This window comes from Mustelus asterias, chromosome 10 (assembly GCF_964213995.1).
Source record: "Mustelus asterias chromosome 10, sMusAst1.hap1.1, whole genome shotgun sequence".
NCBI classification, from domain to species: domain Eukaryota; kingdom Metazoa; phylum Chordata; class Chondrichthyes; order Carcharhiniformes; family Triakidae; genus Mustelus; species Mustelus asterias.
The window spans coordinates 102,020,581-102,045,751 of NC_135810.1; the positions used below are offsets into that span (position 1 = coordinate 102,020,581).

Below are 25,171 nucleotides of genomic sequence, written 5' to 3' on the forward strand. Positions count from 1 at the left end.
TGAAAAACCAGAATAGGATTTAAAAACTAGATAAGCTACATTTAACAAAAGGAATATAATGTTAATAATTCTAGAACTAGATAAGGAACTTTCCAGCAGGTTGGGCCATTTAGACCAATGGCCCTGACCCAATATTATTCCTTTGCTATATAAGAAAGAGCGAATTGTTTAATTTCTGATCGTTTAACCTAACTCTTGAATCGACAATTTTTCCTCCCCCCCCCAAAGCCGTTGACTACTTGCTTGGATACAGTTCAACTGTCGCCCTCCAATACTTTGCTCATTCACAATATGAAGTTCTCACAACACCAGGTTGAAGTCCAACAGGTTTATTTGGTATCACGAGTTTTTGGAGTGCTGCTCCTTGATCAGGTGAGTGAAGGAACAGTGCTCTGAAAGCTCGTGATTCCAAATAAACCTGTTGGACTTTACCCTGGTGTTGTGAGACTTCTTACTGTGCCCACCCCAGTCCAACGCCGACATCTCCACATTTCGCCATGTGTGAGTATTGACTTTGGACATCAGCAGATCATTTCATTGAACCTAATCCTGTACCTCAATTGAGTAGGAAAGCTCATCAGTTTTCATTCTGTGTCTGCAGTCTGCATTCACCATGCCTGAAAGTCCAAGCTTCCAAGAAAGCCCAGAAGAAGACGGCAGCGAAAAGCAGCAAGAAGTGGAGGAAGTCCAGGAAAGAGAGTTACTCCATCTACAAAGCGATGAAGCAGGTTCACCCCGACACTGACATCTCCTCCAAGGGAAGGCCACGTGCATCATTGAACTTGTTCATCAACAACAGCTTTGAGCGCATCTCAAGATGAGGCTTCCAGCCTGGCCCATTATAACAAGTGTAGCACCGTCAGCTTGCGGGAGATCCAGACCGCCTTTCGCTTGCTGCTGCCCGGGGAACTGGCCAAGTGCGCCATGTCGGAGGGGACAAAGATGGCGACCAAGTACACTAGATCCAAGTAAAACTGTACAATGCACTGAAAAACACACTTTGTAACCCAGGAATTTTAAGGTCAATCACGGAACCCATACCACTGCTCCCTTTTTGAAAAAGAGCAGGGATGGAATTTGCAACTTTCCCAGTCATTATGGTCCAAGATTACATTTGATAAAGCCATTGAACCATTCCAGGAGCATATTTCTTTTGTTAATCAAATCATAGAATATACCGGTGCAGAAACTTATGAAGGTATTCAATATATATCAACTAAAATGTGCTAGATATAAACATGTAAATGCATATATAAACATGACAGAAGCCATCTGTGCCATACTGTACAGTAGTCACTATTTGCGTGATTTAGCCGTAGACTTTCCTCCATTGGAAATTGTTGAAATGGTTATGATAGGTGACATTTCTTCAAAACAAAAACAGATGTGCTTGCTACCAATGCCATGCACGCACAGTTCTAGTGTTCTACTCCAGGTGGGGTTTAGAAGCTTGGGGTGGGGCCAGCGTGGATTTTTTTGACCATCTTTTGAGTTTCAACTCCTGCCAGTGTAAAACAACTTCTTGTCTAAAATTCGGAAAGGAAATAATAAATTGGGCATTTGATGTAATATTCACTGCGAGAGGAATGACCCTAACAACACAGTCCATTGTTGCAAATGTTTAGAATCACGTTTTACAAAGCAACCCAAAAAATTGTAAAAGAGATTGATTTTGGTGGTAATAAAGCAAATCTGTCAACCCCTCCCCTGCGAATTCCCCATCACCCACTCAGCCATGATCTGCCCTCCCCGACTGCACTCATCCTTCTGACCACAATTTATCACTGCTCCTTGGCATCTCCTGGGGCTTTCCCTGCCCGACATACAGCCCAGAGCTGTGGGGGGAGATCTCCTAGGAAAGAGGATCATTTCTCAGCCTCTTGGCTAAGATCAAGCGTCAGATCAAGCCCAAAATGGGGCGCAATGCCTCATCTTATCAGCTTGGATCTTCTTTGTGTCCCTTGTGGGGACCTTGAATTGGATTCAATTGGATTTTGAATTTGGCTTTTGGAGCAAACAAGGAATGGATTTGGGTTTGCCTGGTCCATTCTGTGCATTGGCTTTTTTAACTTTAAGAAGGGAGAGGGTGTTGTATTCATGCGGGGGATTAAATTCTCCAAAACTGATGTCGGTTCTGGATCCCGGTTCCAATATCCTGCCGGCCTGCATCATCAGGTGTGATGATGTGCACGCATGGACCAGTGCGTATGTGCAGTTGGGTATCTGTGGGACATCTTGCGTTGACAAATGTTCAGAACATGCAAGACACAAAATGTAAATTTAGTTGGGAAGATTTAACACCGTAAATTGGGAAATTATATGCATAGAACATAGAACAGTACAGCACAGAACAGGCCCTTCGGCCCACGATGTTGTGCCGACCTTCATCTGAAACCAAGATCAAGCTATCCCACTCCCTACCATCCTGGTGTGCTCCATGTGCCTATCCAATAACCGCTTAAATGTTCCTAAAGTGTCTGACTCCACTATCACTGCAGGCAGTCCATTCCACACCCCAACCACTCTCTGCGTGAAGAACCTACCTCTGATATCCTTCCTATATCTCCCACCATGAACCCTATAGTTATGCCCCCTTGTAATAGCTCCATCCACCCGAGGAAATAGTCTTTGAACGTTCACTCGATCTATCCCCTTCATCATTTTATAAACCTCTATTAAGTCTCCCCTCAATCTCCTCCGCTCCAGAGAGAACAGCCCCAGCTCCCTCAACCTTTCCTCATAAGACCGACACTCCAAACCAGGCAGCATCCTGGTAAATCTCCTCTGCACTCTCTCCAGCGCTTCCACATCCTTCTTATAGTGAGGTGACCAGAACTGCACGCAATATTCCAAATGCGGTCTCACCAAGGTCCTGTACAGTTGCAGCATAACCCCACGGCTCTTAAACTCCAACCCCCTGTTAATAAAAGCTAACACACTATATGCCTTCTTCACAGCTCTATCCACTTGAGTGGCAACCTTTAGAGATCTGTGGATATGGACCCCAAGATCTCTCTGTTCCTCCACAGTCTTCAGAACCCTACCTTTGACTCTGTAATCCACATTTAAATTTGTCCTACCAAAATGAATCACCTCACATTTATCAGGGTTAAACTCCATTTGCCATTTTTCAGCCCAGCTTTGCATCCTATCTATGTCTCTTTGCAGCCTACAACAGCCCTCCACCTCATCCACTACTCCACCAATCTTGGTGTCATCAGCAAATTTACTGATCCACCCTTCAGCCCCCTCCTCTAAGTCATTAATAAAAATCACAAAGAGCAGAGGACCAAGCACCGATCCCTGCGGCACTCCGCTAGCAACCTGCCTCCAGTCCGAAAATTTTCCATCCACCACCACCCTCTGTCTTCTATTAGATAGCCAGTTACCTATCCAATCGGCCAACTTTCCCTCTATCCCACACCTCCTTACTTTCATCATAAGCCGACCATGGGGGACCTTATCAAACGCCTTACTAAAATCCATGTATATGACATCAACCGCCCTACCTTCATCAACACACCTAGTTACCTCCTCAAAAAATTCTATCAAATTTGTGAGGCACGATTTGCCCTTCACAAATCCGTGCTGACTATCCCGGATTAATCCGCATCTTTCTAAATGGTCGTAAATCCCATCCCTAAGGACCTTTTCCATCAATTTACCAACCACCGAAGTCAGACTAACCGGTCTATAATTACCAGGGTCATTTCTATTCCCTTTCTTAAACAGAGGAACAACATTTGCCACTCTCCAGTCCTCTGGCACCATCCCCGTGGACAGCGAGGACCCAAAGATCAAAGCCAAAGGCTCTGCAATCTCATCCCTCGCCTCCCAAAGAATCCTAGGATACATTAAGAAGCTTAGAGATTAATTTGCTTGTACATTTTTGTCCAACTTAGCTCACGGATTCTGGCAAGGTTACTGATGAGACATTCATGTGGGCTTTATTGTTGTAATGAAGTCCGCGAAATGCAGCCTACATAAAAAGAGACTAATTTGCAGCAGTTTTATATTGCAGTCGGTTGGAATATTTGATTAGCCGTTTCCATAAACGCTGAAATATTGAATTATCAAACGAAAGAGTTGGCAAAATCCCAGCACAGGAGGTATTACTCTTGCAAAACACAAACTCAGCTACTGGCATCTTTAACTGGCTATTGTCAATTTGTGGTCACGGTTGAAAAATGGCAGAAGCACATTCTGAAACAACAATAAAAATAGCAACATGAATATTAATTACAGAGTCATTTTACCAGAGCATGGAGCTGCATTTCAATAGGGCATTTTTAAAAATACCCGTCTTCAAAATATTCAAAAAGTGAAGCTTTAGGACTTGGCGTTTCATTAATGACTACGTAATTTTTTTTTTAAAATGTGATACATTTCATATAATCAGTTTGGGTATGAGAAAATTATGCTGCCATTGCGTCATAGCTAATCTTATTAGTATTTCAAGCTCATTAATAAAACTAATGACTGGAGAATACTAGGACATTGAAGATAATGATTCACAGGTGGCTGCGTTGCCACTTTCAAAGTGCGTTATTTAACGTGATGGCTCTGCGCTTCACAGTGCAGGAAATGCTCCATACTTATAAGTTAATAATCTGGTGTCAGTTCAGCAGTCTGTCTTCTTCATAAAATCTATAGCAAAATTTCCAAAAAGTCCCTTGACAATTTTCTACTGCAATCCATCTTAAACCTACATAATGAGTGGTGCTGAAAAGTTTTCTTTTATTGGCAATAGGCATATATATATATATCCATTCATCTACAATCTGCACACGCAGATAAGTTCAAATGTTAATGAACAGTAACAGTACATTACAGATGCTACACTGTAGCAGTATATAATAGACACTGCTACTAATTGGGGGAAGACATTTTATTGCATTCGACCTGGAAAACAGACGTGTCTAGAGTAGTACTTTGTCACCATACAAAGCAGATGATTGCTGATGTTATGTACAGCTGCCTACTGTTTTTCTTCTACGCCCAAGATGGCAAGGAAGTTGAAAAAAGACATCACACAAATGCTTCATCACACATCCTACCACAGCACTATCTGCTGGCCATCATTATAGACAATTATTTACATACAGAATTTCTATACAGAAGCGTTTCCAGTGCTGCCTGATGTAGTTCGCTTTCAGTTTTCCAGCTGTGCTGACCTGTATCTCTGCCCACCCACTGACTGAACTCCCAATGCAGCATCTATGTCCATCGAGGCTGCACACACTTTCGATTTTGAAGACAATGGTCATCGTCCACTTTTTCCGTCAGCACACCCCCCCCCCCCCCACCCTCCTCCCCCACACCCCACCCCCCACCCCCACCGGCCACCCTCACTGCCCCTCCACACAATGACCCATGTCTTTTCCCCCTCATGTTCTGGACCAGCATGTTTTCCCACTGGCGTTAACGGGCAGGGTGGGGGAGGGAGGAATCTCTTTCGGACTTTCATTATCGAGACGTTTCACAGAAGCCTCCAGTGGGATTCCCGATCCACCATGGCAGGAACCATTGGGAGAATCCGCTGTAAATTCCACCCCACTCCGTCTCCCACCATTGGTCCAGCCAGTGAGGGCATGGGAGGATTCTCCCCAAAGAGTTCTCTTCAGACATTTAGACAAGAAATGCTGATGTAATCCATCCCTTATTAAAATAATACTTTGTCCTTAAACATATCTATTTTGTGTTATTTATGCTTCGTACAAAGGGGAGAAAGTTATGCTTCAGTTGTACTGAGCCTTGATCAGACCCTGAGTGACTGCGTTCAGTTCTGGGTAGCACCTCAGGAAGGATATACTGGCCTTAAATTCACCAAAATGATAAACAGAGCCTAAAAGGGTGCATTATGAAGATGGTTTCAGAAACATGACCCGTAATTCCTTAAATTCAGCCTTTTTCAGAAGATAAAATGGATCTGATGGAGGAAGTACAGGGGGAGCTATTTCTTCTCGAAGTGCAATGTAGAGCAAGAGGAGACAATCTTGAAATTATGATGTGGAGATGCCAGTGTTGAATTGGGTTGGACAAGATGGGAGGTCACACGACATCAGGCTACAGTCCAATAAGCTTTCGGGAGTGCTGCTCCTTTGTCACGTGAAGTGGAGAGAGGCACGCAGGCACAGAATATATAGGAGTAACAATAGCCCGATATTCACCTGATGAAGGAGTAGCGCTCCGAAAGCTTGTGATTTCAAATTGCACCAGTTGGACCTGGTGTCGTGTGACCTCTCATCTTGAAATTATGAGATAGGTTATGAATGAGAAAAATCAAGAAGCACATTTCACAAAAACAGCGGTGGAAGTCTGGAACTGTCTCCCCCAAAGGACTAAGGATGCTAAATCAATTAAACTTTTCAGGACAAAGGTCGATAGATTTTTATTGGATAAAGGTGTCGAGGGATATGTATTAAAGTGGGTTATAAAATAGCTGAGGTACAGTTCAGCCATGATTCAACCGAATCATGGAACAGGTTTGTGACTCTGAATATCTTACTCCAGTCCGAGCTTCCTCATACTATTGTGGTGTAGTGGGTGTGATTGCTGTGGGGCAAGTTTACATTGGCAGCTCCTATTACAACTGCAGGCAAAGGAATGTTTAAATGGAAAATGATAAAAGCTTGATAACCAGACATAAAGTTTTACAGACAAGAAGTGTGCGCAGATGCAAGATTTTTAATATATTACTAACTGATCTCCGGTGGGATTATACACTGGACCAACACAAATATAGTCACTGTGGAGAGATTTAACGTTTCAGGTTGGTAACCCTTCATTCCAGTCTGATGAAGTGTCATCGGCCTAAGAGGTTAACTCTGTTTCTCCCTCCACAGATGCTGCCAGACCTGCTGCGAAATTCCAGCATTTAACTGTTTTGGATACAATGCTGAGGATCTGTTATCACCACTTCTGGTGGAAGGTGAGTGTACAGGTTTACATAGGAAGTTTTCATAACGGAACGCCCTTTTTAGAGGGTGTCCCAATCTCAGAATCCCGGCTTTGTTGGGAGAGTTTAGGCCCCGCCCCTCCAGCTGGCTGTGCGATCCTTGCGAGCACTTTGGAATTGCACAGAGTGCTGTTAAATCAGGCGAGGAAAAGGATCTGTGAGACCAGCGAGTTTCACACAGCTTTTCCCACCTGATCCAACACTGGGAAAATGGCACCCTATAAGTGGTAATGATCCTTGAGAAATCTGATCCCACAAGTGTACAACAGCAAATCTTCAACTGACGGTCGTAAAGCTTTGTGTACTAGAGACATTCAGTAAAATGCGCTTTTTGAACCTGTATGTTCATATATAATAGTGCAAGAAACACAAAATAACAAACTTTAATTTTCCTGTATGTAAATAATTTCTATACATTTCCTGTCTTTCAATTTTCTACTAACCCCCTCTCCCTGAGTAGCAGGCGTACAACCCTGTAGACACTAGGTACCATCACTTTTACTATGTGACCATTAAGATTACGAGTGAAGAGTCTGACTGGGTCTTTCCTCCCTGACCCAAGGGCACTGAATACAATTACACAGCTTCAACTAAATCAGTTAACTTCAGCACCGACTATTGACTGAACCAGAGACTGACCTTCCATCAACTGAGCCAAGGGGGAAGTTCCCTTGCCTTTTCTAATGTTCTCCTGCATCACATATCCACACATCGTGAATGGGCAAGCTGCAGTCAGACCTCTGTCAATTCCATTCTTAAAAGCATCTATTAGGAGGCATGGAAGAAAGCTTTATAGTATCCTTTAAAATTTACTGAAACCATGGCTTTTGATCCCATTAGTTTCAAGCTTATGCTTTCAATGGCATGAAACTATTTGGAGGGTTTAGGCACATTATTTAGCATAAGGAAGAATCAGGAGATTTCAGGTTAGGATTTAGGGGTCTGAAAATTGGGGCCTAACTTAATTCACAAGTTCAGGTTTTAATCCGGTGAATTTTCCTTAATCTACCAAAGTTCATACTTAGCATGCAAATTTAGGCGGCGCTACCTTATCTCCAAGGTCTGTTGTGTAGAGTATGTGAAAGCATTCTGTGGTTAAACAGAGATTCTGTTCATAATGAGAACCCAAGTCAGAATGTGTGCCATCTGGCGTTTGAGGTCCACATGTTTTGACTCTTGTAGTTTTACCTATGTTTATTGCAAATTCTGACAGAATGCAGGTGGGTGCTTCATCAGTCTCAATGATCAACCACCAACATGCCACATCCCAAGTCTGAAGCCTATGGGCGGCACGGTGGCGTAGTGGTTAGCACTGTTGCCTCACAGCGCCAGGAACCTGGGTTCAATTCCGGTCTCGGGAAACTGTCTGTGTGGGATTTGCATGGACTCTCCGTGTCTGCGTAGGTTTCCTCCGGGTGCTCCAGTTTCCTCCCACACTCCAAAGATGTGTGGGGTTAGGCTGATTGGCTGTGCTAAATTGCCCCTTAATGTCAGGGGGACTAGGAAGGTAAATAGGTGGGGTTACGGGGATAGGGCCTGGGTGGGATTGTTGTCATAGGACCATACAATCAATGCAGGCTTGATGGGCTGAATGGCCTCCTTCTGCACTGTAGGGATTCTACGAGGGGGGCATTCCCCGGCTATCTCTGGATGTGCCTCCAACAGACCCAGTCACCATTTTCACCAAATGTGTACAGCAGAAGGAAACCTGTAAAACAATGACTGATAATATGAGTAAAATTAAATTACTGCAGATGCTGGAAATCTGAAATAAAATTAGAAAATGCTGGATTAACTCATCAGGTCTGGCAGCATCTGTGGAGAGAAAAACTGAGGTAACGTTTTGAGTCCAGATAACCCTGTTTCTGTCCCCACAGATGCTGCTGAACCTGTTCAGTTTATTCAGCATTTTCGGATACTGAGGGGAGAATCTTACGAGAACTTGGCAGAGTGTCAGTCCTGGTGAGAGTCCCACGCTTTGTTCCTTAAACTGCCAGAAAAAATAGAATGGGCATGGTTTGTGCCATCACTCTGGTAGGGCGGGGGGCTCTGAGAGCCGGGAACCGATACACAGATCATTTTTTAAAGGTCAACATCACATCGGCGAGGTTTGAAAATCTCGTGAGGGGGGGGGGAAGGCCTTTAATTAGATTCAAATTTATTTGAATGAATGGAAATCAGGTTTTTCCCTATTTTGGGCGTGAACTTGATTACGCCGCCAACGAGGGGTGACGAAAATCGGAGTTCGCGATCTCGTCGGCAAGTTTCGCCGCATGTTCAGCTCATGCCAGCAATCTCGGGGACGGCACAGTGGTTAGCACTGCAGCCTCACAGCGCCAGGGAACCGGGTTCGATTCCCAGCTTGGGTCACTGTCTGTGCGGAGCCTGCACGTTCTCCCCGTGTCTGCGTGGGTTTCCTCCGGATGCTCCGGTTTCCTCCCACAGTCCGAAAGACGTGCTGGTTGGGTGCATTGGCCACGCTACATTCTCCCTCAGTGTACCCGAACAGGCGCCGGAGTGTGGCAACGAGGGGATTTTCACATTGCAGAAGTAATGTGAGGAGACTTGTGACAATAATAAACTTTAAACTACAAGGCGGGCTCAAGATCCCACCATAAGAGTATTTGGTTATGGACAAGCTAGGGTACAGCGAATCACAGTAGCAAATATTCCAGTCTCTAATCTTCAGCCAAACAACCCACATGCACATCTCCTCACACACACATGAGAGTTTGCTGCTTAGACGAGGGATAGTCAGCTGGGAGGGTGTTTCTGTTGGCACCTGCCCAACGTGGTAATGATCTCATTGTCAAGATTCAAGGCAGGGCCAAAGCTGTGGGTGCAAGATCCATCCTGTCACAATTCCAGTGGTGTATCACTATCACTGGAATTTCTACTCTGATGTACAAGTCAACGTGTGGAAATATAAACAAAGGCCATGCAAAACTAGTGACATCATGGATTAACCCAACATCTAATGATCAACAGTTGGCTAATTCAAATGATATTGTTATTCACATTGACAAAGGCATATACGCTGTTTCACTTGGAAAATAAAAACAGAAGATGCTGGAAATACTGATCAAGTCAGGCAGCATCTACAGAGAGGGAAGCAGGGTTAATGTTAATGATGCTGAAGTTTTCCAGCATTTTCTGTTTTTATTGCAGCTTTCCAGCACCCACAATATTTGCTTTTCTATTAAAGTTTATTGCTTAATTCCAACGAGTGGATAAATCACTCTTTCATTTGATTTATTATTGTCACATGCATTATGATACAGTGAAAATATTGTTTCTTATTCAAACAAAAACATACCATTCATAGAGTACATGGGCAGCACGGTGGCAAAGTGGTTAGCACTGCTGCCCCACAGCATCAGGGACCCGGGTTCGATTCCCGGCTTGGGTCACTGTCTGTGCAGAGTCTGCGCATTCTTCCCGTGTCTGCGTGGGTTTCCTTCAAGTGCTCCGGTTTCCTCCCACAGTCCGAAAGACGTGCTGGTTAGGTGCATTGGCCATGCTAAATTCTCCCTCAGTGTACCTGAACAGGCGCCGGAGTGTAGCAACTCTGGGATCTTCGCATTAACTTCATTGCGGTGTTAATATAAGCCTACTTGTGACTAATAAATCAACTAAAGAACATTGGGGAGAAAAAAAGGAGAGGGTGCAGAATATAGTGTTACAATCATAACTAGGGTGTAGGGAAAGATCTGCTTCATTATTGAAGAATTTGTAAGTGCTAGAGTACAGTTTTAAGAGCACAGAATGAGAGTAAAAGATAGAATTAGAGGGTATGCTGGGGACAGCTTACAAGCAGTTGCCACACTCTAGCGCCATCTTTTATCCATTTTTTTGCTATCAAGTAATTTTTTTTTTTAGAGTTAATGTTTTGTTGTACAGCTCATATGTTCTACAGGTGGGATGCACCTTCAGCTTGATTGGACCTCTGCCCCTGATCTGGGGGCCAATGTTCTTAGGACATGATGACAAATGTGCTCACCACTCATAGCAACGTGCTCCCTTGTTGGCAGGTGGCACAGTGGCAGGCAATCTCAAAAATGTTTTCAGAGGAAGTGCAGAAACACTCAGGACTACCGATCATTCTGAAATCGATTGCAAAGACTTTGAGGTCACAGCTTTAAAAGGTCCTTGTGCCGTCTACAGCAAACCTAAGTGTCAAGGACAAACAAGCATTCTTAGCATCCGGGGCTGCTTTGGTACAAATGATAGAAAATGTGCAGAATGATGCATTTCCATCATTTCAATAAGATGCCCCCAATATGCGGGGTGGTCGGTTGTATTTAAAGCTAACGGCCAGCTAAAGCTGCATGGATTTGCGCAAGATTCACAGCAGAGTGGTCCCCAACCTGGTTTCCGCCCCTGCCAAATTCAGTCCTGTTCAAAATAAAAAGAAATCAATGCAGGGTAGGATATCCAGGCTATAGTTTAAGTAAAATGCCAAAGAAAAAAAAATCTGCACATCATTATGAGTTCTGTATCCAAAGTTGGGCCCTATTTATTAGTGTCACAAGTAGGCTTACATTAACACTGCAATGAAGTTACTGTGAAAATCCCCGAGTAACCACACTCTGGCGTCTGTTCGGGTACACTGAGGGAGAATTTAGCATGGGCAGTGCACCTAACCAGCACGTTTTTCAGACTGGGGGAGGAAACCCACGCAGACACAGGGAGAACGTGCAGACTCCGCACAGAGTGACCCAAGCCAGGAATCGAACCCAGGTTCTTGGCACCGTGAGGCAGTAGTGCTAACCACTGTGCCACCATGCCCCCATGCTGATTATTTGCTAAACAACAGCTATATATATATATATATATATATTATATATATGCTATGATTAATTTTTAAACTGTGGGTAGGGTGAGGAGGCAAGCCCTGAGTTTACCTCAGCCAAAACAGGGATTGAACCATGTTTTTTTGGCATTTATATGTACCAGACACTAACCATCTAGCCAACTGTGCCAACTGGCCCTCCAACCTGCACGCACCATCTCTCAGTTTAAAGTGTTGCAGGACTATTATAGTTCATTTTAATCTTGAGAAACCTGCATAACAAATAATAATTTGCGAAAGATCTTCTCTCACAGTTGCACATATTTTAGTGTACCAGGTGTTCTAATCTGCTAAAAGCTTTCTTCATTACTGGATGATTAAACATTTCCCGGAATAAAAAAAACAGCACCATTCAATTTGCAGCCTGTTATTTGCACAGGCTTTAACAATATCCATACTTGTGAGAGAACAGACAAAACACACTCTCTGGTGAAACGGCCCATATTTTTCCTTTTTAACATTTGGCAATGTTGCCTCGGCATTTCTGGCTTCCAAACCAGACAGATTTCTGTAAAAGGGCTAATTGCAGAGGTACTGAAACCCGCAGCAGCCCGAGAGCTGACTTTAATTGTCACCATAAAGAATATTTTGAAATGTTGCAAAGACTCAACCCAGAACACATCTTTGAAACGGTTCCAAAACATGTTTATTGTGAAAATTACAACGCGCTCACGTGGCAGCTGCCAACTGTGATATCCCAGTAATTGGCTCGCCTCGTCCAGAAATTTCCAATTACATTGGCCCCCTTAATTTGTTGACTGAACACTGATCCATTTATACAGCCCCAACTGCTTGTGTATTTGAAAGTGTTTTGACATCACGTCATTACGAGAGTAAAGTATTCTCAGCTGCAGTCAAAAGGATAATGGCGTGAACCTCTGTGGCCAATCATCCGCCAGCTATTCCCTAGGTTGGCTTAACTGAATTCCAGTGTAAATTCCTCTTTGAGACCCATGCACAGAATTACTGCAACCAAAAGGTTAGTGTGGATACAAATTTACCATCAACTTTTCCACACACCAACCAGGCAGTAACTTGAGGAATGAAATTCTGATCAGACAATCAGGATCAAAACAGTGATCCAATTTGGAAGTCTGCACTTAAAGGTGTTTTTTTTTAAATGGTCATAGAATCCCGACAGTGCAGAAGGAGGCCTTTCAGCCCATCGAGCCTGCACCGACAACAATTCCACCCAGGCCTTATCTCTGTAACTGTGGGCCGGAATTCCCCCATCCTGCCTGTCACTGGAGTGTTAGCGGGCGCGTTGCGGACGATGCGAAACCCCACTGACAATCGGACGGGAGTTTCCGGCTTTTAGACCAGCGCGGCCGGAGAATTCCGCCCCACATATTTACCCTGCTAATCCCCCTGACACTAAGCGGCAATTCAGCATGGCCAATCAACCTAACCCGCGCACCTTTGAAGTGTGGGAGGAAACGGGAGCAGCAAGCGCCACGCAGACAGTCACCCGAGGCCGGAACTGAACCCGGGTCCCTGGCGCTGTGAAGCAGCAGTGCTAACCACTGTGCCACCGTGCAGCCAATATAAACCACTGGAGAGTGGAGGATATAATTTATTTATTGACCTTGCCGAGTTGATTAATCCTTTATCGGTTGAGATGATATAAATCCCTACAATAAATGATTCAGCTCAGTTCAGACACAATGCTGCTGACACTATGTAGTGTATTTTGAGTCAGTCCCTCACCCGAAACAACACATTCTGAACACTCAGTCTGAATGCTGGTTATTAGGAAAGGTTAAAGTTGCAGAATGCAACATTGGCTGCACTGAAAACTTCTTCCTTCATGTACCCCCCCTCCCCTCCTTTATAGTATAATAAAGAGATTTTGTAGCAGCACAGAGTACAGTGAGCAGAGTTGATGATCTTGCATAAATCATGGTTCCGAGTCTGCCAGATGCGAGTTGTAAAACGGCCATCGACTCTCTTCAAACACATAAATATCGTAACGAGCAAGACGGTGTTAAATGAGCGGCTGAGGATGGCCAGCTGACATTAATACGTTCTTCTCCCTTTATCTTTTTGGGGGTTTTTTTCTCTCTTTATCTTTTTCATCCTTTGTGCATTCATCTTTCTGTCTGTACAATGCACTTGGGCTGTGGGCCTTTCAAGAATCAGTCTGAGGTCCACGTACCAACCGACTCAAGAACAGCTTCTTCCCTGCTGCCGTCAGACTTTTCAATGGACCTACCTCGCATTAAGTTGACCTTTCTCTACACCCTAGCTATGGCTGTAACACTACATTCTGCACTCTCTCCTTTCCTTCTCCATGAACGGTATGCTTGATCTGTCTCGTGCGCAAGAAACAATACTTCACACTGTATACCAAAACACGTGACAATAATAAATCAAATCAAATCAAAATCAGATGAAGCAAGAAACAAGTATGTTGGTGGAGTAAACCAACAATTCATGTTAATGGTGAAGACCCTTCAGCTTTCAGAGGGCCTTCACTATCAAGATGGATGTTGGGACAGTCTTGCTTCCATTGCAATCTGCTGTTTTCTTTCCAGCACAACAAATACAAGAAATTACCATCACAATCAGCAAGAGATCAGAAACCTCGGGCAAGACATTTGGGTAACACAACATCGACAATAACAACAACTTGCACTTATGTAGCTCCTTTTTAATGTAGGGAAACACCCCAAAGAGCACTATCAACATCTGCCATTGAGTCATGTAAGGAGATATTAGGGCAGTTGGCAAAACAGCCTCATCAAAGAGATAGATCTTAAGGAGGCCTTAAAGCAAGAGAGGTAGAGAGAGTGGTTGGTTTCAAAAGGGAATTCCGGTGCTTAGAGCTTTGGCAGCTGAAGGCCTGGCTCCCAATGGTGGTGGGTATTAAATGCACCAACGTGCATGAGGCCAGACTTGGAAGAGCACAGCCAACTCAGAGGATTGTAGGGTTGGAGGAGGTTACATTGGTAGAAAGGGGACCATGGAAGGGATTTGAAAGCAAGGATGGAAATTTTATCAGGAGCACGACGGCGATGGATGAATGAAAGTTTGTAAAGTTGGCAGCAAAGGTTTTGATAACCTCAAGTTAACTGAGGGTAGAAGATGGCCTGAAGGGTACTGGATTAGTCAAGCCTTGTTGTCACAAAGGGTTTCAGCAGCAGGTCAGTTAAAGCAGGCGCAAGTTGTCCAATGTTGTGAAGGTGGTATTAAGTGGTCTTCATGATGGTATGCGTGTGGTTGGAGGCTCATCCTGGAGTGAAATATGGTTACAAGGTGGGAGGTTGGTTCAGTTTCAGACAATGGCCAGGGAGAGAGCTGGAACAAAAACAGAAAATGCTGGACAAACCTAGCAGGTCTGGCAGCATCTGTGAAGGGAGAAACAGAAGTTAACGTTTCTGATCTACTTGATCCTTCTACAGAGCTGGAGGAAATGGTGACGGAAAGGGATTTGTGGTGGAGACCAAAGTTTCTGGCTTCCCAATATTTAATTGGGGGAAATTTCTTATTTTGAGGATAACTTTTAGAACTGAGGTGAGAAGAAATTTCCCAGAGGGTGGTGAATGTGTGGAATTCACTACCATAGAAAGTAGTTGGGGCCAAAACATTGTGTGATTTCAAGAAGAAGTTAGATATAGCTCTTGGGGCTAAAAGGGTCAAGGGATATGGGGAGAAAGGGGGGAATCAGAATATTGAACCTGATGATCAGCCACGATCGAAGTGAATGGCGGAGCAGGCTCGAAGGGCCGAATGGCCTACTCCTGCTTCTAGTTCCTATGTTTCTATCTGGCATGAGGTGTGGGATGAGTAAGAGGTTGAGAGGGGTAAAATGGGGTATTGCCAGGATAAGCGCAGGAACTGCCAATGTATTTTTGTATAATGTTGCCAGGGAGCAGCATGAGGATGAAAAATATAACGGGTCCAAGTTAAATCCTCGGGGGACGCCAGAGGTAACAGCGAGGGATGGGTGTGGTGGGTGGGGGGAGGGGGGGCGGGTGGCGCGGAATAAACCATTACGGGGGATTTGTCTTTCTGCGACTGGATAAATAAGAATGGAACTAAACAAGTGCAGTCGGGTGATGGTGGAAGAGGATTGAAGGAGGTTGCTGTGGTCAACATGCCAAGGACTGCAGTCAGAGTGAGAAGGATGAGCAGGGATGGTTGATGACACTCACACTCACGTAAGATGTCATTTGTGACTCTGATGCAAGCTGTTTCGGCAGGGACCCACCCTGGAGTGCGAACCCTGACAAATATGGGAACTGATCTTCATAACGGGTGATGTGGCATCCCCTCATTTCACAGGGTCTCTCATGATACTTTTAATAGTGCATCTTCGCAATGGCAGCAATGCCCCTTTCAGGGTTAACACGCAATCCGACAGAACTATTACATTTCAAAGAAAACAAAACACTGAGCCCATATGTTAAATCTAACTCGATAAAGGGTATTAGTATTCAATATGTTTCTTCACCAAAATTTGTTTCACTGATTTACAAATTAAGATATATAATTGAACAAAAGATATAGATCTGCCGTACTCGTACGATCATTCACTTAGAGTAAACCATTTGGCAGCACATTTTCACTTGCCACAGTTTATAACTCTGGTACACTTCCTTTCCAGCTCTTATTTTTACCCAAGTTTGAATTACAGCACGTCTCAGACAACAGGCATTTATTTATTTTACCTAAATTCGATTATCAGCGTGATCCAAACAGCTATCCAAACCATTTTGTAGTGGCAGGTCAGGGTTTTCTGTACGTTTCATTATAAGACAAGGGAATCCACGGGCAGACTTTGCATGATCAAAGTCTCATTTTCTCCTGCACAGTCAGCGCTATGACAGGGCTTGCAAACAAGGCAGACAGCAGCCATTTTCTCTTGGGCCGCTGCGCTGAACAAACTAGATTTGAAGTGCTTGATAAGCGGGCTGTTCTCTTCCGTGCCTGCAGCAATCAGGAGGAAAAACAACCAATCAACCACAAACAGGTAGCAACCACAGCCATTTTTTTTTGCCCTGGCGCGTCTCTCTTGCAGTATTATTCACAGCACAACAGCACTTAAGAGGGGTTGGGGGATGGGGAACGCTGCAAATGGAGATCAGTTTTCATCCCAATCAGCCCTGCCTAGTTGGTTTAAAAAAAAACACAAAGATGGCTACAGATTCAGAAGAACACATGAGCTTTATTCTTTGAAAGAAAATATAAATAGAGGAAGGATTCACGCTGCCATAACATGCATCTTTGATGCTCCCACTTTCTATCACAAATAATTTTATGCCACCTTTTAAGAGATGGCACATTATTCAGAACACATTTGATTCCAGTCACAGATACACACACACACACCTGATCTAATTCTGCTCCGAGTATAACACTATACCAAACCACTTCCTATTTACTCTGAGTACATGAGATTCTTAACCCCAGACATTTAAATAACTATATATCTATCTCTATCCTGACCACAGCACAAAATACTGTCGTCCCTAATTAAATCGTATCTAGTTTTCTCGGCACAAATCAATCCCATTGTCACCTATAATCTGCAGTAAGTACATTTTCAAAAGGTGATGTGCAAGATCCATTATCAAATGTATACACAAGGAAAGGTGCAACATCATGATTATCCATGAAATGTATCGATGGCACCTGGTGTTCTATATTATGTCATTTGTCTTAGTTTGATAAATCCACTGTTGCCACGAACCAGATTGCTCCGTGTGATAATCTTATTTAATTCCCTCAAATTATTTCCGACCACCCCAATCCTCAGTACTTCACTCTGGTTCACAATGTTCTTGGGATATACTGTGCCAGTTTCCATACAGTATGATCATTTTACATTCCTGCTATTACACTTTGCTTAAATGCTCGAGTCAACAAAGGAAATGATACTGAAAACATTGTCTCTGCAGCAGACATGTCGCTCCTGCCGTCCTTGAAACAAGGTCACTGTGGGTAAACACACCAGCCAGTTTGCACATAGGAAGAAGGTACCGCAAAGGACAGATGTGATGGGATATGTAGCTCATGCAGAAAGGGGCGAACAGACTTAGCACATTTTCCTCTCATCCACCAAGCTCTCAAGGGGCGACTTTACTGGCTCGTCACGCAGGTTGATCAGCGAGGTGAGCCGGTAAGATTGGGTGAGAGGTGGAAAACCGGGATCGCACCCGGTTTCTTGCCTCTCGCGATGTTACCAGCCCCATTTTGCACACCCAGCAAGGGTGCGAGGCTCATTTCAATATTCATTTGGTTATTTCAATGTTATTAGTGAGTCCCAGACGCAATTGTCCAACTTGCATTAATGATCTCACTAGTGGAGGTCCTCACCAGCGAGGATTACATCAGACCCCCAGCAATGGGGGTCTGATGTAATGGCCGCGCCAGTGAGAGCGGAGGCCATTGAAGCCAACTAGGCGGTCGGGTGCAGGGGTGAGCTGTGCCCCTTGGGCAGTGCAAGCCTAGTACTGCCAGCCTGGCACCTTGACACTGCCAGCCTGGGACCCTGGCACTGCCAGCCTGGGACCCTGGCACTGCCAGCACCCACCGAGCACCAGGCAGTGCCAAGGGAACGGGGCCTGTAGCTGATGGGCCCATGATGGGGGGGCCATGACATGGAGGCAGGGCAAACTCCGCATCACGGATCAGCCAGGTGGGGAGGGGCAGATCAGGGTCATTGCGACAAAAGGTGATGTATGGGGATGGGGAGGAGGGGAGTGACAGATCTCCCAGTATACTTGTACACAGTGCACTGGGAGCTCCGAGTGCATGCACAATGACGCCCTCAGCAGTGTTCAGCCGGCTTCCCGGCATGAATAGGCTCCGCCCACTCCCCCTACTAGCGAGAATCACATCTTACCTCTTTTGTTTTCTTAGTGCAAAACAATTACGACTGGGAACTCGCCCAAAAATTGGAAGCGATTCTCTCCTATTTTCACGCTCGTTCAACACTTAGAATTTTTTTGGTAAGGTTGCCCCCTCAGTCTGCCCACTGGAAAGTGAGGGATATTTGAGACTTATAATTATGTCCATCATTCTGGTTTATTTGAAGGGACACAGGAACAGATATGATAGAAGCAAGTTAATCCAAATTCAGCATCAAAAAATTATTTTTTGTAAGTTCCTTGAGGATGAGTAATTACCATTAACAAAGAATATCACAGCTCATTAAGGAGTATGATATAGAACATAGAACATAGAGTATGATATAGAATCAAAGAATCCCCTATAGTGCAGAAGGAGGCCATTCAGCCCATTGAGTCTGCACCAACCGCAATCCCACCCAGCCCCTATCCCCGTCACCCCACCTATTTACTCTGCTAGTACCCCTGGCAGTAAGTGGTAATTTAGCATGGCCAATCAACCGAACCTACACATCTTTGGACCGTGCAAGGAAACCAGAGGACCCGGAGGAAACCCACGCAGACACGAGGAGAATGTGCAAACTCCACACAGACAGTGACCCAAGCCCAGAATCGAGCACTGTCAGGCAGCAGTGCTAACCATGCCACTCCAAGACCAAGAGTACTTTTGCAGAGAGCTTCCAGTGGACAAAGAGCCTGCTCTACATTCAGAAGTTCAAGCCTGCGCTTGTGGAATGGCCACCTGGCTACGGTGTCAGGAGAATGGCCAGCCCTTGTACAGCATGCCCCAGAAGAAGTCTGGAGTGGGGTAACAATTGCTATATGAAAAAATTTAACATCACTAAAGCAGCAAGTTGAAACCAGTTCACACTTCTGTCTTCACAAAAGCAGCATTTGAAATTTGGTCAAAAACCAGCTAAAAGAAAATGATCACTTTCTGAAATGGGGGATGGGGGGGGAATGAACTGAAGCCCCTTTTTTAAAAAGAAAAACACATAAATCTTAAAATTTCACCATGGAATACTTACTTGAAGGAATGCTTACATTTTAATGACAGGTTTAAGGGCCAACCCTAAACACTCCTTTAATGAGATCATACATATGGCAAATTCCAGGTAGGCAGTGATTTTATCTGAGTAAGAAAATTGTGGATCGAAGCACCATTGTGGGAAGTAAGCACATAGTTCGATCCTGCTACTTCACTGTAGCATTAAAGTATGTTCAAGGGTCACCTATATTTTGGATGTGGTATCAAACCATGACTGCTGGTTTTTGGCAGTTTAGGTGGATACTAAATACCCAGTTTCTTAAGAGGGGACAGAACTCTCCTCATGTTCTGGCCTATGTTCCTCCAAAAACACAGACAGACCAGTTCACCTCACCTGGTGCGTGTGGAACATTCCAAGGTGTAAATTGACCTTTCTGTGCACTCACATTTCACAACAGTAACTGTGATTGGTTGGTTCTGCAGTGCTTTGGGACATCCTGAGGCCACAACTGAAGCGCTATAAAGTGTTTTCTTTCCTTATCGAGTCATGGTTAACACCCATATTTTGATTAAACATGTAGGACAGGAAGCATAAAACAACGCAGAATAGAGGGTGGAGCAGGAAGAGACAGAACCAGCCAACTAAGACAACCAGAACCAGACAACTAAGCCAAAACTCCGGATGCTGGAATCTGAAACAAAAACAGAAAATGCTGGAAAATCTCAGGAGGTCTGACAGCATCTGTGGGGAGGGAATAGAGCCAATGTTTGGAGTCTGGATGACCCATCATCAGAACTCTGATGAAGGGTCATCTAGACTCAAAACATTGGCTCTATTCTCTCCCCACAGATGCTGTCAGGCCTGCTGAGATTTCCATTTTCTGTTTTTGAACCAGACAACTAGTACATCACACTTATGTATAATCTTATTTAATAGGCAAAGTCCATAATGCAGAATCCATAAGACAGACTCTAATTCACTTTGATAACTGGTGCAATAAAATACTTTGCATGTAACTGAAATGCCAATGTATTTGTAATTTACAGGAAACGTTTCTTCATATTACAGTATGCAGCTATATATGATTAAAAACTGCCTTTTAAATTGTAGTTTCCAAGGTATCATAAAGTTTCCCTGCAACAAAGATGTCATGTACTGATAGACCACAACGTGAAGTGGAAACCATCTATTTTTTGATTATCACGATCATCATAAACCACAAGTATGATAACTATGCTGAACACCATAACACGGCTCCTGTTACTGGACCACAACAAAGAGTGAATTTTCAGGGGAAAATGGCAGGATTATATCGAGGTGCATGTGAGAAACAGCAGATACAATCAACTGCTCAACTGCTGCAAGAACAGAGGTCATCATACCGGCTTCAAAAAGAGCTTTTCACATTTTCTACAGAAAAAAAGATACCAACTTGCATTAATATTGTACATTTTACAGCATTACACTGCCAATTAAACACTTCTTGAAACACCATTTTTCACATTTCCGAGATCCCACAAACTGCAATCAGGTACATCTGTTTTTACTGGTGTTGGTTCAGAAATAAACATCTGTCCAATATAGCACGAGGGCTCCTCTTTTTTTCAAATAGTGCCATAGGATCGTTTACATCCATCTAAGATGGAGTCTCCAATTAATGTTTCGTCCCAAAGGAAGTGAACTGACAACAGTCAACCTGGTTATGGTGCGCAATCGCTGGAAAACGCCCGCAACTCATAACTCTCTAGTTCATAGAATCCCTACAGTGCAGAAGGAGGCCATTTGGCCCATCAGGTCTGCACTGACTCGCTGACAGTGTATCTTTCCCCCCGCGGCTCTATTCCCATAACCCCACACATTTAACCCCACACATTTACCATGGCTAAACCCATCTAACCTACACACCTTGGGACACTAAGGGGCAATTTAGCATGGCTAATCCACCTAATTTGCATATCTTTGGAAGAAAAACGGGAGCACCAGAAGGAAACCCACGCAGACACGGGGAGAACGTACGATCTCTGCACAAACAAGTCAACCAAAACCGGAATTGAATCCAGGTCCCTGAGGCAGCAGTGCCAACCACTGTGCCACCGTGTCGCCCATCCAAGGATGTTCACCTACATTAGAGCCCAGATAGACATCTTGGGATAATTCAGAGCATGTTTACATTGGAAATCTACAAATATTTGCAATTATATAACATTCTCAACGGAGAAAAAAACATGGCACAAGTGAGAAAGTGCCAGAGGAGGAAATATTAGGAGGGTCATCAAAAGCCTGGTGAGAAATGGGATTTAAGGAGAGTCTTAATGGAGACAGGCAGGCAGAGGGATTTGGTCGTGCGTGTGTGTTTATAAAAAACTCTTGAACAGATGTATAAAAATACAGAATCAAAGTTGTGACAAAAAAAACTCTGGCAATTCTTGAGCTCAGTAAGAAGTCTCACAACACCAGGTTAAAGTCCTGGTGGATATCCACCCCATCTGACGAAGGAGCTGTGCTCCGAAAGCTTATGGTATTTGCTACCAAATAAACCTGTTGGACTTTAACCTAGTGTTGTGAGACTTCTTACTGTGCTTACCCCAGTCCAACGCCGGCATCTCCATATCAATTCTTGAGCTCCCAGCATTCTCTTATGGGCATCTTAAGGCATGAGATCCCCCAGAATTCAAACTCATGGCCTTTTTCTCCTGGTAATTCCAGTTCCACTCTTGCCTACCAACGTTGCTATCATTTCTACCAAATCCAGGAACTCAAATGAATAGTCAAAATCACCTCATCTTCCAGGGGCAAAGTCAGATTCACTTCACAGTAGCACCCCCGCCACCCCCATTGCCCAATACCTCAATCGCCTGACCCAAGTTAAAATCGGGCCACTTGTTTCTATTGATATCTACTAATAAATTCCTCCAGTGAAGTCACTGCTATTTTGCTACTGGTTCATAAACTAGTGGGAACAAGCTTAGAATTTTTCCAGTCTACCATAATCTTGAAAGCCTCTATCAGATTTTCCCCTTACCCATCTCTGTGGTAGTCCCAATTTTTCATGTCTTTCCTCAAAACAACATCACATTCCTGGTAACAATCCAGGAAATTTTCACTGTATCCTTCCCATCAAGGGGGTGGGGGGGGGGGGGGGGGGGGGCGCTCAGAACAGTGTTATATTTTCTCCATAGTCTTAGAAGAGCTTTTGTTTCCCCATTGCTGGGCCATAGATACACAAGAGATTGTAACTAACTTCCCAAAAAATTCACTGAATTTTATGAAATCCCGCAAACTGAAGGCCAAACTGTTATCCAAGAAAATAATTACTGGTAGGCCTTTCATACATCTGCACATGGGGCCTTTGTTGATGACAGCCAGAGAAATTATGCAATAATGCCGTCATTCACTAGCCACAAATATGCTGCTCTTACTGGTGGCTGTTTGAGAATTCTGATGAGAATAAGCTGAATGAAATCCTTTTCTGCAATTTAAATTTACACCACGCCTAAGCTGGAACTAAGGAAACTACTATATTTTCACATCGTTGAACCACAACTATTTCTTACATAAAATGGTACATTAATTGAGAGAAGCAAACAGAGAATCTGTTTTGGTGTCACTGAGGATTGATGAGTACCTCTGATCACAAAGCTCACCTGAATGCACTCATGACTTTGTCAGCAAGTTTCAGCCGGTTAATGTAATTTGCAAAATATGATTGCAAGTTAAGGAGGATAAGAACTAGTCTAGCCTCGTAAGGAAGCCCAGCGATTTTCATAGGCCAGTTGACGTAAAAATATTACCCATCAAAATTCAAAATGTGGTAATAGCACTCATGGTAAAATGAAAAAGTCAGAAGATAAAGCTCCCTCAAGGACATTGGAGTCTCCTAAATTGGTCCCACCTATTATGTTAACGTAAGGATCCCACCTATTATATCAACGTAAGGGTCCCACCTTGGCCAAACTAAATTCTACAGTGGTTTATGGTTCCTTATGAACTCTAAAGGTGAACAAATGAACAACTGCTTAAAATAACCTTTCTAAAAGTCCCAAAGTGTTACAAAGAATCAAATGAGTGAAGAAAATGACTGAACAATATAGCATTACAAGATTGAACAGAACATTGAACATACATGGTGGCACAGTGGTTAGCACTGCTGCCTCACAGTGCCAGGGACCCAGGTTCAATTCCGGCCTCGGATCACTATCTGTGCGGAGTCTGCACGTTTCCCCCGTGTCTGCGTGGGTTTCCTCCGGGTGCCCCGGTTTCCTCCCACAATCTAAAGATGTTCGGCACAGACAAGAAGGGCCAAAAGGCCTGTTTCTGAGCTGTAATTTTCTATGGTTCTATGTGCGGGTTATGTTGATTGACGTGTAGATTAGGTTGATTGGCCATGCTAAATTGACCCTAGTGTCGGGGATTAGCAGGGTTGATGTATGATGTTGCGGGAATAGGGTCTGAGCGGGATTGTGGTCAATGCAGACTTGATGGGCTGAATGGCCCCCTTCTGTACTGTAGGAATTCTATGATGGAATCCACTCCCTTCCCTTACAAAATCAAAATTCAAGACTTTTATGTCTCTTCAGTGCACACTTGAGCTAGCTTTTAAAAACTTTTACTTTGTCATGTTGAACCAAACCTTGTGGTGAGTCTGCTTCAAAGTCACCAAAGATCAGTGAAGTAAATAAAAACTGTGCCAGCAGGGAAGCTGCTGCGCCAAAAGGGGAGCCTGCTTTCGGGATTATCCCCAAGAGGTGGGAACGCATCTCGATCTTATTTTCCATTCTGCACCCCCCTCAACTTTTCCCTATCCCACTTGAAGGGCAGCCTCCATGGGGTGGGTAAAATTCAGGCCGATATCCCTTCCAACACTTCTGTAATGCCCCTTAACTGAAGCCGTTTGCCCTGGATGGCCCAGTTTGTTTTGATGTGACAGTGCAGTACCTTGAGAGATGATCATCCAAATAACTTTTTGACAGAGTAAACACCCATCATGCCAACCTTTCAGTGAATGAAACTCTTTGGCTACACACACACAAAATAAATGCAGAATGGCACATGGTTGAAGAGGAAGCAACAAACCAGAAAACACCCTGAGAATATGCACTTCAACAGTTTTAGAAATCTATTTCCTTTCCATGGAACTGGAGAGTTTATTACTTTTTCATTGCGCTGAATTACAAGCAAAGCTTATATGTTTGTATGTATATAATATATCCAAAAGAAGGCTGTAGTGATAGACTTCTCATGAAAAAATCAGCCAAAAGCATAAGGCATAACTGGCACAGTTTGTAAGCCTGAATGATGTACAACATCTTCTTCCTGCAACTGCTGCACCATGGTGAGACCTGTGTCAATGACAATACCGTGTACCAGACCGCTAAAATCTTGATGACCTTTTCTAGTGCATACAGTATTGTCCCTTGACCAGACTAAGCATCTGAAAGGTTGCCTTAACACCCAAATGTCTACTCAAAGAGAGCGCCCTGATTGCTTATGTGCCTCATTGTGTCTTTATTGCTGTGGGGCT

General features: G+C 43.9%; 1 protein-coding gene across 5 annotated transcripts in view; it reads right to left on the bottom strand.

Annotated features, from left to right (window-relative positions):
- The window catches only part of LOC144499821 (F-box-like/WD repeat-containing protein TBL1XR1), a 385,459-nt gene that overhangs the window by 218,141 nt on the left and 142,147 nt on the right, over positions 1 to 25,171 (bottom strand). The window contains exon 1 of one of the 5 annotated variants that reach the window (XM_078222336.1): positions 16,481 to 16,861. The exons of 3 other annotated variants lie outside the window; for them this stretch is intronic. The gene's annotated coding sequence lies outside the window, so the exon portion shown is untranslated. Of the gene's footprint in view, positions 1 to 16,480; positions 16,862 to 25,171 lie in introns of those variants that run through there. One more of the 5 variants, XM_078222338.1, reaches the window with a different exon arrangement.